Below are 15047 nucleotides of genomic sequence, written 5' to 3'. Positions count from 1 at the left end.
TTTAAAGTCTGTCTTGTTACTCGGAGGAGTTTTACTGAGCTCTCAAGCCTATATTTTCTTCTAAAAGTTTGCGACCCACTAGATGCACAATACATATGCAAAAATTAGGTGAAAAAGAATTTTACTTTGAAGAACTATTTTGATAAATAGTCCCTCAGCAAGGAGAGGAGAGGAAAAAAAATATTTTCATAACAATGATAGAAGCACCATAAAATTAGAACTGTGCCATTTAGTTCTTTCCTCTCCTCAAGACACATACACAAAAAATGAGGTTTTATTCACTTCACTATGATTTATTACCTTATGTTGCATTATGTTACAAAATGTCACATGAGCTTTGCTCCAGTGCACAAGACATTGCAAGATAAAATTTGATTTGACACCTGTGCAATGAATGTCAAAGACAAGTCTTCCTAAGTCAGTAGTGTATTTTAAAAGAACATTTCCATCACAATGAACGACAAAACCAAGGAGGATTCATCTCTCCATCTTGCTTCTCTCCTTCTGCTTCTTTCTTTCTCTCTCCCTTTCTCTTCCTCCATCCCTCTTCAACAAGCTTCTTTCCCAAAGTAAAACTAATATTTCCATCTATTGCAGCATGAGTACAGATTGAGTGAGGAGTATCCTTGTAGGCAAATGAGTGTTGCCATTTTATACTCACTTTTGGGCCCAAAAAGCTAATCAAAGGTCAATATGATAGTGTTCTTTGGAGTGGGTGGAAGGAAGCTGACATTTCAGTCCATTTTTTTGCATAGACAACCATATTACAGAACTCATTACAAATTAATGCTGTATTTGTCCAATCTACTATCCCATCAGTCATGTTTATACCTGATGTTCTTTTCAGAACTGAGGGACATCAGAGGCTGACTTACTTTAAGAGATACTAAAGGTAGAAAAGACTATTGGACTATCAAAAATATGGCCTCTGCATCACAGTCTTCTTAGTTAAGACCAAATACGTTAGACAGAGCACATTTTTTGATCTGTGGAATATTAAACAGTGTATCTCAGACATCAGTTACCTAGTTCACATGAAAAGGCAGTCAAAAATGAGGTCAGGAATCCTGGCAGAAAAATCAGAAAAGCGAAAAGTCCACATGATGTTATCAATCCTGACCTCCACAAAATCTGTATCTTAACTATGTACATGTATATTAAGCCTTTTAGTACTTCCTGCTGAAGATACCCTAGCTCAACAGTATCTGTTCCCATCAGAGTACTGCCCCTTCTGTGCAGTGTCCACCACAAGCTGTCTCAAGCCACTCTGTTACCTCAGAGACGTCCAGAAGACTTTTGGTAAAGGTAATAGCTGTACCAGGAAAAAGTATTTTCCTGCCCCAACAAATAGCCAGTCAAAGCCCTGGAACAAAAGACCAGGATTCAGAAGAAGGAATAAACAGAGAAATTTAGGTCAGAGCCCTGACCTGTAATTTTCACTTTTTCAACTTGCTTGGAAAAAAGATCGGATGGGTCATTAAAATACATCAAAATACCAAAATCTATACACCTGGTGATGGGAGAGAAAGTTTTTTGAAAAGTGAGTTTAAAATTAGGTTTTACTTTATCATCAATCATTGTAGCAAAGGGCAGGGGATCATGTTTTCTGCCACATGAGTAAATTTCCAAGGCAGTTTTGCAATGCAGCATTGTGTATATAAATCATGAGTTAAACCCATATACGTTCCATGCATGGTAAGTACCTAGATATTAAGTCTCTTTCTGCACCAATAAAACTTTTATCTCTCAAAGATTTACCAGGTGAAAAAGAGAAATATGCATGTCTTACAGTTTACTTGATCTCTGTTATAAACAAATGCCTGTAATACATCAGTGGACACTTTTGAATTTTTTTGAGGAATAGTTAATATGGCACAGTATACAATGGAAATTCCATTGTTTGATCATTTTAATGCATTTGTCATTTTGTTTAGTTATTGCCTTGTAAAGTATGAAGTAAAATGTCTCTAATTGATAGCTGTTTACCCAAAACTGCCTTTAAGAGCAATACATATGCTTCAGCCAAAAGAGGGTTTGAGCATATGTATGTTTGGGAGAAGAGGCACCAGTCAGGATTGTAACACATTTCTTTCCCACTGCACCTAAGCCAGCAAATATAATGTTGTGTGGCCCTGTTCCACTTTCTCACAAAGCCACCCACACCCAGCTGTAGGTCCTGTTGTGAACAAAGGTGCTCTTCCACCTCCTGTCCCTGAGTGGTGCAGCCACCATGGGGCTGAGGTGGTCACTACTGCAGACAGAAACCTCGGACCTCTTTCATCCCCACAGGGAAAGCACCAGCAAGATCTGTGCTCTCAGCCCAAGGTATGGTAATCAGTCCTACAAGGTGGTGTACTGGCACTGGATTTACAACATCTGGTTTTATTCCAGATGTTAGCAAACTCATACACCACATGCACTGGAGTTTGAAATACTTTACATGAGTAAATTTGTCTTAAACTGCTGCTACTCTGCTTTGACAAATGTGTTGTTCTTGTACCCTGCAACACACTATCTAAGATGTGATGATACTTTGAAGGCCACTCTTTATAAAGAGCAGAAAGAAGCAGCTGCATTTGAGATACTTTTCCTTGCAGGAGTGGGGTTTCTGTAAAATAAAACATTTGAAGTTTGGTGTAGATGTGAATTTAGTCAGGGCTGCAATACATAGTCTGTCAAATTACTGGCTCAACCCAAGCTTTTAATGGAACTGTAACATCCTCCGTTACCCCTGGGAGTTTAAAAAAGGAGCATAATTGGTGTTTCCAGTGTCTTTTTACCAGAAAAAGCACGTGTTCAATCTTCCACTGACAGCCTAAGCCAAATAATCCAGATCCACTCATTTACCTACTTCCAGCAGCTGCTAGTGACTAACATGCTCCAAGGATGCTGGGGTCTCTCAAGAAGGAAACAGGTCAATCATTTTCAGCACAGCCAGAGTTCAGCCATGTGCAGCCATGGTAGAGCCAGAGGTAACTCCAGAGTTTTTAAGATGCTTTTGCCTTCTTTGCAGATATGGTGCTAGTGGAGCTGCCAGCTTTAGATTGATGGGTGGACTTGATGGTCTTAGAGGCCCTTTCCAACCTTAATGATTTTATGATTTTGATGCCGAGGCTGACGGGGAACCAACCCAATGCCCAGAAAGGTTTTGATCAGCTTCAGAGTTAGTTAAAAATGTCTTGAAGAGAGTGAGCCCCACAGGACTGCAAAGCTGGACACAACGTTTTGCGGCAAGAAAGGACATTTCATCAGATTTCTCCAGAAACATCTGCTGTTGGGCAAATATTTCCTGGAAGGATCTAAACCTCTCTCTACTGCAGAATTTAGGAAGCTTGCATTAAAAAGGATTGTCTATAAGGAACCCATAGAAGCCATTCTCACTTCAAAACCTCAGGTACAATCCACTACCCAGCCTGCTTTGTGAATAAGGAACAAATATGTTGTCTATTTTATTTTGCAGTAAATATTTATACAGTACTCCACATGGGTATCTGCATTTTTTTTCTTCTTGATTTTTCTGGGGAAAAAAAGAGGAAAACATGCTCCCTGCTCCAGTGTAATGAGAAAACACGTGAAAATTTAAACCTGCTGTAGGAAGCAGACACAGTGGGAGCTGTAACGGGAAAAAGGCAGGCATGCTTTTTCAGCAGAATATGTAACATATACCGAACATCTGGCTTCCCAAGTAAGTGGTTAACAGTGCTCAATGAAAATGTTTCTCTATAAAGAATCAGATGTTCCTTTTTTTTTTTGTTCAATAGCTGCAGTATGATAAAACTAGTGCCATAAAGTCATTGCAAGAGACAGCAAACAACTTTGTTATCAATAGGCGTTTTTTTTCCCTCCTTTTTTTAACAATGGCTCTAGCAGGTGGCATGTGGCTGAGACTGGGTCTATCACTATCTCCAGGGTGCCAAGACATCCCTCAAAGTTTCTGTGGGAGGAATTTGTTGGTGGGATTTGGATTGTAAAGGCACGTGAGCATCTGCTGCCTGCTTGGTCTCATTACCATTGACACAATTAGCTCCTGCAGCTCTTGGCCAGGCAGCCAGAGCAAGGACTCAATTTTCTTGCCTCCCTGACAATGCTCATTATCATTCATCTGAACCTGTGGGTTCCTCTGCCTCTGAGTCTGGGCAGGGGGCTGTGAAAACAAATCACACAGAGGAACACTCAGGGAAGGAAGAGCAAATTGAGATAATAGCTACAAACAGCCTAAAATCAACAGCCTTGTAGACAGCACTGGTGATAAACTTTCATTATTCATAGTAGTTGCTCTTTTCCCTTCTGTGTAGGTTACTTCATTCCTGAAAACCACATTCTATGGATCTGTGCTAATGTATGCTTTCTGTAAGTAGCTCATAACCGTTTAATGTGATTCAGGAGTATTGTGTGTAATAACGTCACTATTGCCCTTCTATATTCCCAACCACTTGCTAAGTTCTGACAAACTCTTTTTTTTCTTTTTTTTTTTAAAGATATGCAGAAAAAGTCCATTTCCCACCTTTGAGTTAATTTGGAAACAAGACTAAAAAGTAGTATTTTTGCTCCTTATGGAAAGTAGGACCTTCTGTTTATTCACACTGTCCTCTGGCAGCCACAGTCTAAACAAAATGTTAACTCACATCTGCAGATAAAGGCTTCACATTCCTCTAAGTGTCCTCACCCCACATAAAACTGCAATTATTTTACATTTCCTTATAATAGAAGCTGCGTAATTCCTCCTTGCTGGCCTTATGTCCTTTTATTGCTACAAAAAATCCTTAGCCCATAAATGGAAGATTAGAAAAGTCACACATTTTTCAAATAAATCACGTGGCTAAAAGCAGCGAGGAGGGGAAGGAGGAAGAGGGAGAGATTTCAAACCAATCTATTGCCTGGATATACGTCAAGGATTTCTGTCTACGAACAAAGAAAACAGAAAGGCTTCAAGGTCTGAATCTGCAATAATCTTGTAGTTTTCAGATGTTACATAGCTAGTGATTTGTGACCTTGCTAGAGAATATTAGATTAAAGCAGAAATACTTCTACCACAACACATCTTTCCTGAGACGCAGCCTTTACTAGTCTTTGTAACACAGGAGAATGGAAAACATCACAGAGAGCTGGAGAGGAGGCAGGGGCATGACATTTGCTTTCAGATGTTTTTAAAACTCAAGGAAATGTTATTGTTTTCATAAATCATTACTAGAGGTTTATTTTCCTCCCCCCTTGCTGTCTTGTTAGAGAAAACTTAAGATGGGCATTGGCTTCGCTCAGGGCTAAAAAGAAATAAATGGGAGCATTTTAATGAGTTTTCCAAAATGATGACTGTCACAGTTTTAATCCCAAGTTCCAGGCAGTACAGAAATTGTGCCAGCCTGGAGCACTGAGGAGAAGAGGGACAAGGCCATCTCCCCCACTGATGATGTCCAGAGCCTATGCTTGTTTGCAGAACAGCCCCAGTTCCCCAGGCTTTGTCATGGAAATGTGAATCCTGAAAGAAAAGTCTATTATGTCAAATTACAGATTATATTATAGGGTTTTAAGTAATTGTTTGCTGACTGTTGTCATGCACATGTGGTTTGTTGGAAGATGATGTAATCATTGTGGCAAATTTCCACCAGCAAGAATCAGCCAGGGTGAACTCTGAAATCAGCTGCTGTGAGGGTTCACATCATGCAATTACTGGGTGAAAGACCAGCATGGACACCCTTCAAAGTTAATTTACACAGATCCATTTTAGAAGTAGAGCATTATGTCTCAACTGTATGAAATGTATTGTGGACATATTAGCATTCATTAAATTCATTAAAAGCACATTAGTTCAAATGAAAGAGCTCTGTTCCTTTCGCACTATAAAGTTTAACATCTTTATGGCCAGCAAAAAGATATAAAGTATATAGAAAATATAGCAAAAATATGGGCTGGATTTTTCTGGAATCATTTGAATAAAGTTTTCCTCTATCAGAAAGATTTTTGTTTCAATCAGACATCAATTAAAACAAATATGTAAGACTGTTCCAAAATAACCTTAACTTACTGGAATGCATTCTCTCACCAGGCTGTATAAATATGGGTACACCCACTTTTTTTCCTCAATTCTATGGTCCAAAACATCTGTGTCAGATCTTGGAACACTTCAATATGATGTAATGAGGCAGCTGGCATTTCTTTTTCATAAATTCACTATACCAATAAAGAATAATACTGTCGTGACTGGAACTAAGCATAAACTGAAATATTTGCTTTCCAAATATAGCTGTGTGGACTTTTCGTTGAAATAAATTGTGTTATATATATTTGTATTTCTATGTATTTATGTATATATAACATTTTAGAGAAATAAGTGCAGTAAAAATAACTTGAAATGCATCTTAATAACCTGCCCTTACAGTTTTCAAGTATTTATAATTGTTGTTCATGGGTGCTTTTCCTTAGGACATCCATGTTCTTAGGATATTGGTCTCCTGTTTTGTACTTCTGTAGACTTCTATCACAAAATGAAGCTACAAAGGAAATGCACACGCCCAGTGTGACATATGGACAATTTCCATTAAAGAAGTTCAATAAATAGATAAAAAGGGAAAATTGGTAAAATAAATTGTAGAGTCTAAGTGGATTTCCTCTATTACTATCAGGATTAAGTGTTACGCAAGTTAAGCTCCACTACAAAGACTAGTATTATTGCTAGGAGCTGTTCTTCCAGCCCTACTGTGTTGTTTAAACACTGATTTTTTAAATATATTTTTATATGTTCTATAACATAGTTCAAGTATTATTGTTTTAGTTCCTTAGTAAAGAAATGGTTCAATGGTTAACAATAAAAATCCTCACAATTTGTCACTTGAATTCTAAAAGCTATAAACCAAGTGATAAATGTACAAGCGTATTTTTAGAAAACCTCAGTGTTTTTGACAAGTTTGAGGGAGTTTGTTGTTACATTTGGTTTATAATCACTTTAGACAAAACCCTTGCACTGATTTTAAGCCAGTTAAGTAATATGCAACCTGCCATACATGCTATATAAGCCATCAGCATATATTTCCCCAGGCCTGTTTGAAAAGCAAACCTGGGTGCTTTCTTTTTCAGCGGTGCAAACCTTTATCTTAAACAATTTTTATTTTTCATTAGGGATCACATCGGCTCATGTAGAGATGTCAAAGAACCTTTTCCTAAGATGGCTTTAACACCAGCTTTCATTTTATGACTAATGAAGATAAACTCCAAAGTCTATGTTGATCTGAGCATGAGAAAGATGGAGTCTGTTGACTCAGATATCTACATGCACCAATGAATTATAATTTCAGCCAAAGTGTATATCACTGAATCCTGATGAAGTTTAAAGGTAGCTCCTAGATCATATAGATGTCTCATACCTGCAGCCAATAACATTTTAAAAGTATAGCTTTGGAAGTTATAGTTTATACATCTTCTTAACTAAGTTCTCATCTGATATCCTCTCGGGTAAAGCAGCATTCAAGCACAAAAACAGTTGATCTGGTAGTTATCCAGCAAGGTTCTGATCCCTAACTAGTACTTGAGAAGACATTATTCTCAGAGGTACTCCTTAAACTTCATTGCAGTTCATTAGTGCCTGATGGCTTGGGATGATTTGAGTTCGTTGTGCCATTAGGGACCTCACTGGAAGTGAGTCCCATTCTTTGACTTTGGTCTGACTTCAGATGTAAAGGGCCATCTCTTCAGATACATGGAGTAAAATTAAAAACCTGGAGGCCACAGAAGGAGCAACTGTGTTTCTGGTTTCCCTGGATTGTATACATTAACAGAATGTCTGAATACTTGAATACCTGAATGTCTCTAAAGTCCACCTCCCCAAATATCTGCTACTGGGCCAAATTCTGCTATCACCAGGGAGCAGACCAGGTCTCTCCTTTTGACAGGATTAAAAGAAGGAGATAAAATCTCTTTCACTGCATGACTTCTCATGTGGGCCAATTCAATTTCTCTTTTGCCATAAACAAGTTTAACTGAACAGATCTCCCTTTTTTATAAATTAATTCATTTCCTTGAAAGACAAAAGAAGTGTTGGCACTGTAGAAGCAATAATACACCTGAAAGAATATATCTTTTTATAGAAACAAAAAAGGAAAAAAACCCTGAACCTATGTAAGCCCTACCATGAAAAAGAGACCAGTCTGACCTCTGTTCTCAACTGAGGGAGAGCCATAGTCTACTGATTCACACACTGATGAACTGAGAAGGATACTTTGGAGACATTTCCCTTCAAAAATTACTGGCCCTGATCTCTGTTACTAGGTTTAATTTATGGTGCCCCAAAAACACAACAGCGAAAGGGTTACTTTTTAATAGACATGCCACAATGGAAGAATTGTGAAATGAGTTTCATGGAGATGAGAGCCCTGGAGGTTGTTAGGTTTGTCATGGTATGTATACACAAATAGTGAGAGAGAGAGGGGAGAGGGAAAGAGCTCTTCTCTGACATCTCATCATTAGAATTTTGTAGGGCAACTAGCCTACTGTAAAATCAATTTGCAAAATTGAATAATTTTATCATGAAAGCCTGGTGCACTTCAAATCAAATGCCCATGCTGCATATTTAAAGCAAGAATCATGACTACCCCAAGAGGAAAAAAAGTAAAAATCAGTCTTGAACTAAAGACATTACACAAATTTACATATGAATCCAATAAAGCCAGCCTGACTTTGTTAACAGAGAAGTCCTATTATGTTATCTTTGTCCCATTCTTCCTAATAAAAATTCAACCAGTTACTTTTTGTTGAAAACTGAAGAAACTACTGCTTTATAGCAGTTTTCAGTTCTCAGGCTCCCAGTTGGTACATCTACCTTACTACATGGCTGACCCTGTGTTATTATGCAAAATTGCTCTCTCAGTATTCTTACCGCTTATTACAATTGTAAGGGACTGACAAAAATATCGAAGCCTGCAAACATGCAGCCCTAAAGTTTTCCCTCAGTCCTAAGTCTGTTCCTAGATGGGGCCTTGCTTCTGAATGCTGTGTGCTATAAATGCAAGTGGGATATGATCTGAGATAGCTCCCAAAATTGATGGTTGAGTCAGTTCCTTCAATTTTATCAACTTAATACTTAGGTGCCTGGTGCACTTAGTTGCCATTAAACGACCACAGAAAATTATCCTTAAAATACCTGTTTCTCTAACTAATCAAACTGAGAAAGAAATAGGATTAAATTCCTTTGTTTGTTTTATTGTTTGTGCTGGTCAAAGAGGCCCTAAGACGGAATATCTTTCACAATTTATTAGACTTTTCCTTCCATCCAGTCTGAATTTTTGCATATCCATTTAAGTGCAAAAAATTCAGGCTATTCCCTTAACCAATCTCTTTTGCTAAATTACTTCAGTGAATGACAGCCTGTTACGTGACTTACAGGGTTGTTATGGTACACAAATGCTATGAGCAGTAACAAAGAATACCCACAAAGCTAGGTATGGACATCTAACTTGAATGGAAAACCCCTAGGAAAAGTACATACATCAGTCTTTTCTTTGAGATTTAAGGAAAAAAAAAATTCCTTTTCCCATGATTATCACTGTATTTGATCTAGATGCCTTAAGCTATTTTTTATCAGAGGAGCTGCTTTTGCTGCTGCTCTACTGGTCATTGTGACGTGTTTTCTGAGTCATAAAAGTAGTTTATATATGTGTAGATATATGTGCACACACATATATCTTTCTAAAATTAAGTACATTCTTGACTGTGCCAACAAGAACTACATTCATTCAAAGTGGGTGCCACACTTCGGGCTTCCTCCCTTTAAATTTTTTTGGTACAAAGAGGAGTAGATCCATTGTTAAAAAAAGGTGATTTCCATGTAGGACTTTATCAAGTCTAAAACTTTGATTTCATGGGAAGTGAAGAGAGAATGGACAACTGCAGTGCTGCTGTGTCTTTACAGCTACACAGGGAATTTGCCATGCTCTGAATTTGGTTCCTTTTTCAGGGCCAGGTGACAGGTAAATATAGTCCTCAGAGTAGGAACAAAACACAACACACGAGACATAACAAAGGTACCGAGAAGGGATGTCAAGTTTCATGGCCTTGCACACAGGAGCAGGGCAGTTCCCCTGATGACAAGGTCCATATGTGGGAGCCAGGACAGGTGGAGCTCATTAACTCCCAACCAAGTTACAAAGGTTTAAGCAAGAAAGACCAAGATTTGAGCAGTGAAACACTTAGGAAGAGCCCACAGGTCAAGAAAATATTTTGTTTGAAAGCTTTGTTTTGTGGGAAAGCAAAGGGAAAAGGAAATGGAAAGGGAAGGGGAAGGTCAAGGGGAAAGAAAGTTTATCCAGTCTAAATGTATTTTGTCAACAGTATGAAATTTTTCAAAAGATTGAAGAATCCACATGACTTGGCGGTGCAATCTAATATGAACAATGTCATATTTCTTGCACAGGGGCCTGCCTACGGCATACAAATTATGAGTAGAATGCATCAAGGTTCATCTTACTTTTGATGTTTCTATATGTGCATATATGTATACAAAATAATAAAATATGTCTTTCTAGTGGGAGACATATCAGATCCTTAGAAAGGATGAGTAAAGTCATAAGGTTAAGATATTGATAGAAAAACAGTTGCTTAAATGTTTTAGTATGGAGTTTAGTTTTGCTCAGAAAATTTTAGAACAATCATATTGGCATAAAAAAAAAAATCAGACTTGATAAGTCAGCCTTTTTAAAAAGTATGTATCATTAAAATGGCCCTGAATCACTGGATTTAAGAGCAATAGAAAATCCAGACACAAGTTTTAATTAGAGCAAGTTAAGATCCAAATGGAAGTAAATGCCACAGTGTGGAAATAACCTTATTGCCAAGACTACTCAAAATATGACTGAACCAAACAAGTACAAATGATCAGGAGAAATGAGGGACATTCAATACTTAGCAGCAGTAGCCAGTTCCCATTTCTTTAGTACACGTAATGGTTAAACCTGGCAACGGGCAGTTGTTTTATAAAGATTATACTGCTTAGAGAAAAAAATCATCAAACAGCCCAAAGCCTTCCTGGCCAGCCTGATGTTTATCTTTGGACTGACCCATTGGAGAAAACCCTGTTATTTAAATACCAGCTCAATCTTTGTACCTCAATTATAATAATTGATTACTTCTAAAATTTAAAAAGAGATTCTTGTCTTTCATTTATAAAGTTTTAGTTTTGTAAAAATCTATCATTTATACTCCAGGTCAATTCCAAGAAACATCATTATTATTCAAAACTAGCTCCCATGACAGTTCGTGCTGCCCAGGTACTCACGGCATCGCAGTGGCACTTCCATGGCCTTTTACAAAGTCTGCTTTTTTCCTACCTTTATTTTTGCAAAACCTAATAGAACGTGACCCATTTTTTCAATGTACAGGAATGTATTTAACCTCAAGGAATAAACTGCCTGAAATAAAAACACCCTGCACATCTCCTCAACAAAATATGACTTCACTTGCACAGCCCAGCCAGGAACACAGCTGGGCTCTGGTGGTGAAGAGGGATTCAAACATCTCTCCGTTTCAGACATATGTAAGGACCCATTTACACAGGAGTCACATACGCATATTTTTACTATAATTTTGAGACTCACCTTTCCAATGACTCCTTACTGATCCAAAAGAAAGGTGTCTGACCTGAAAATCCACTTTGCTCCTATGTGGTTGAGATGAATGGCAGATTAAAAAGCAATCATTTCCTCAGAGAAAAGTATACAGGGAATGGAGAACTCCTGGATTAGAAGATTTTCTTTTAAACTCTAGGGAAAAAAAAACATTTATAAGAAAATTTTTAAAAATGTAATAGGTATGAACAAAATGTAGGACTTAAAATACCTTTCTGGAACTGATTGCATTCAAAGTTGTTGCATTAAGTTGCAGTTTCTCCAATAAATCAGTAAGTATGTTCTTAAATGTTTGTGTTATATTGTATTATGACAGAACTTCTCAGTGAAATTTCACGCTGAATTATATTTATTATTGTGGAAAACAAACCCAAATGTCAATAGCAATAACAATAACAACAATAATAACAATAATAACAATAATAATAATACATAATTTGTTTCCTTGTACAAGAACCATTATATCAAGGGGCCTGATAATTACGATCATTTTAATTTTACTAATGCAAACTCCTGATACAGGTGCTTATCTGAATCTATCTGTTATTTCTGAACATTGCACACTGTTCATCACCTAAATTGCACTAATTTTTTGCTTCTGCAATTTTAAAGACTGGCTAGAAATGCAAATACAAAAAAGATATCCTTTTTGTAGATATGCAAATATGAGTACATGTATACACATACACATACATATAATCAGCATTACACTTAAATTAATTTTTTTAATAGCTACATTTGCAAGTTACAATGAAGCCAATGAAGTTACAATTGTTTTGAAAGCTATTTTTCTTTTTTTTAAAAGGAACTCCAATTTTGTCATTGTAAAACAGAAGAAGTTGACATCTTTGTTTTCAAATGTTTATGCCCAAATTTTCCCCAGAAATCCCATCACTGTCTTCTAGCAGTCCCCAGCAACAGCATAGGATTACAAAACAATTATCGAAGGATGTGAACTCAATGGCAGATCACATTCAAGGGCTATTTTCCTTGACATTTTTGTGCCTATATTTGTAGGTGGACAGGTTGAGTTTACTCATCCAGTCAGTTGAATGTCTGTGACAAAATCTATTCTGAATGTAAAAATTTTGTCTCCGTCAAAACTTCTGCATATGTATGTGTATATATATGCATGTACACCATTGCAAATGTGCTTTTTTTGCACACTGAGCTATATTCCATAAGGCCTTTCTGGTAGGAGCAGCCTGTTTATATTCAGTTTGGATTCAACTTCTTACAGATAGATGCATATTGGGACATCTTACAGGAAATTTTTCCTTGTTATTTCTTTTCTGTTTAGCAAAAACAAAAAAAGTTCAGGCTACACTGCTCATGGAATTTGAAAGTTTATTAAAGGATGGGAGAAACTTCCTTTTGCATTCTGGACACAGTGGAAGAGCTGGTAAAAATTGTTTCAGTGGTAGCAATGTGTTGAATATCCAAAGCCACAGAGGGTGTGCTTATTCTATATACCTGCATACATACTTTCTATATAGGTACAACTGTCTCTTTCCTACAACTGGGTAAGAATATTGGGATATTGGGATATTGTCCTAGATTTGCAAATCAAATTGAATACACAGTTTAGTGTGCTTAAGTAACATCTCTGAAATGCTATTAAATAAAATAATTAAAATTTATATATAAAGTCTAGTTTTCAAGGGAGCATCTCTTAGTCTAGAAAACTGGTGTGAGATTTATAAATGCATGTGACCATTTTGTTAAGGAAACAGTCTTTGGAGCAGCAGTTTAGGACACCTAAGTATCAACAAAAAATCACCCAATCCTTTCTAGAAATTTCAGAAGTATAAGCAAGTTTGTGTCTAATTTCAAAGTCTTTACAACCTTTTATAGCAGCTTTGGGATGAAATTTGGATAAGGTCTTCAATTGCTAAGATGAAAACAGTGAAAGCTGTCCATGCCACCAAAGTGATGGGCTCAGTTCTATTCAGGAGATGGGATTTCAGCTCACCAGCTGCTGTGTCCTTTTTAAGCATGAAGCAAGACCTTCACCCCTTCTCCTTCACCCTCTGATTGGCAGAGCAGTTCTCTGTTCACAATCAGAGGAGCAAAAGGACAAGTGGGAAAGGGAGGGAAGGAAGAGGAGAGAGTGCATAGGAGAACCTTTCCAAGCACACACATCTCTCCTACAGCCTGTTTGACAGATCTCAGTGGAGAGTGCACTGTAGGAAGAAAAACATGTCACTGCTCTGAAACTGTCTTTTCTAATTCAGTGCATCCATGTATTGTTATAAATCAGTTTCCCAGCCACTGAGAGATACAGAGACAAGAGAACAACTTTGACTGTTAGCTATCAACTCAGATAAGGAAAACTTTCTTTCAGCATTAAGCCGCCAGCGGATGAAAAAAGACTGAAAATATAAATTAATGCTGAATGTTTTGCTTAGGAAAGGGTTCCTTCTACTCATGCTCATAGGACTCAGACATTTACATTTATCCCTCTTCCGGGGTTTTAAAGGGGCTTCTACAAGCATCTGGAATTCTTCATTACAAATCGCAGCCACTTAGTATTTCCATATCCTTAAATCCTAATCACAGTGTTGCTGACTGGCAAAGCTGTTGTACAGTCAAGGATCCAAGCATCATGCTTGATTTCAATTTATTACTATTTTATTAGAGGTCATCATAAAAGCATATTGATAACACTCTATACCTTACACTTGGGAGTCAGATTTCACCACCAAGTTCCTTGAAACCTATGTATACATACACACATTTCTGCAGGGACACTGGCAATTTTACTATAAACTTATGGTCAATAGAACACTTGAATAAGAACTAGAGAGATAATAATATTCAAATCTCATTATTGGAACGATGTACTTACGTTAAACATAAAAGCCAAGGATATTTTGAATGAATAGAATGGGGCTTTTTGACTCTGAGAAATTCTTCCTTCTTGTATATACTTCACCACTGGGTGAAATTAATGTGCCATTAACTCATGATTTTTCTGGATAAAGAGTCAGGAACATTGAGAATATATATTATCCTCTAGCCTCAATTTGCCACAGTAAGCAAAAAGCTATTATCCATGAGCATTTCAGGAAAACAATAGACCCCATCTTCATATTAGCATCTCTGCTTTGTTTGTCAGCAAAGATGTATTTTGCTGTCTAAGTCACAGGGCAGACATCTGTCTTGGGGATGGTTTATTATCCCATCCCATTTCTGGGGGTTTTGATCTATTTTGTTTTGTTTGTGCCTGGGGTGGCTGCTGTCCCCGCCCCATCCCCCATCCTCCCTGGCTCTGGGACTATTGCGATGTTTGGGAGCCAGGCCGGGGTTTCTGGAGGGAGCTGGGGGCAGGGCAAGCGGCAGACCCTCTCTTCTGGCGCGGGCTGTTCAACCAGACACATGCAGCCGGTGTCTCTGACCAGGGATACTGCTGTTTCTGTGGGTTTTGCCTGCTTGGTT

At 37.6% G+C, this 15047-nt stretch overlaps 1 long non-coding RNA gene across 1 annotated transcript in view; it reads right to left on the bottom strand.

Moving 5' to 3' along the window:
* Positions 1–11579: 11579 nt before the first annotated feature.
* The window catches only part of LOC116444621, a 34015-nt gene continuing 30547 nt past the window's right edge, over positions 11580–15047 (bottom strand). The window contains exon 6 of the long non-coding RNA XR_004240410.1: positions 11580–11744. This is a non-coding gene — a long non-coding RNA (uncharacterized LOC116444621). The remainder of the gene's footprint in view (positions 11745–15047) is intronic.

Source organism: Corvus moneduloides, chromosome 5 (assembly GCF_009650955.1).
Source record: "Corvus moneduloides isolate bCorMon1 chromosome 5, bCorMon1.pri, whole genome shotgun sequence".
Lineage (NCBI taxonomy): Eukaryota > Metazoa > Chordata > Aves > Passeriformes > Corvidae > Corvus > Corvus moneduloides.
The sequence above is the reverse complement of the archived record's forward strand: the minus strand, read 5'-3'. Positions and strand labels throughout refer to the sequence as shown.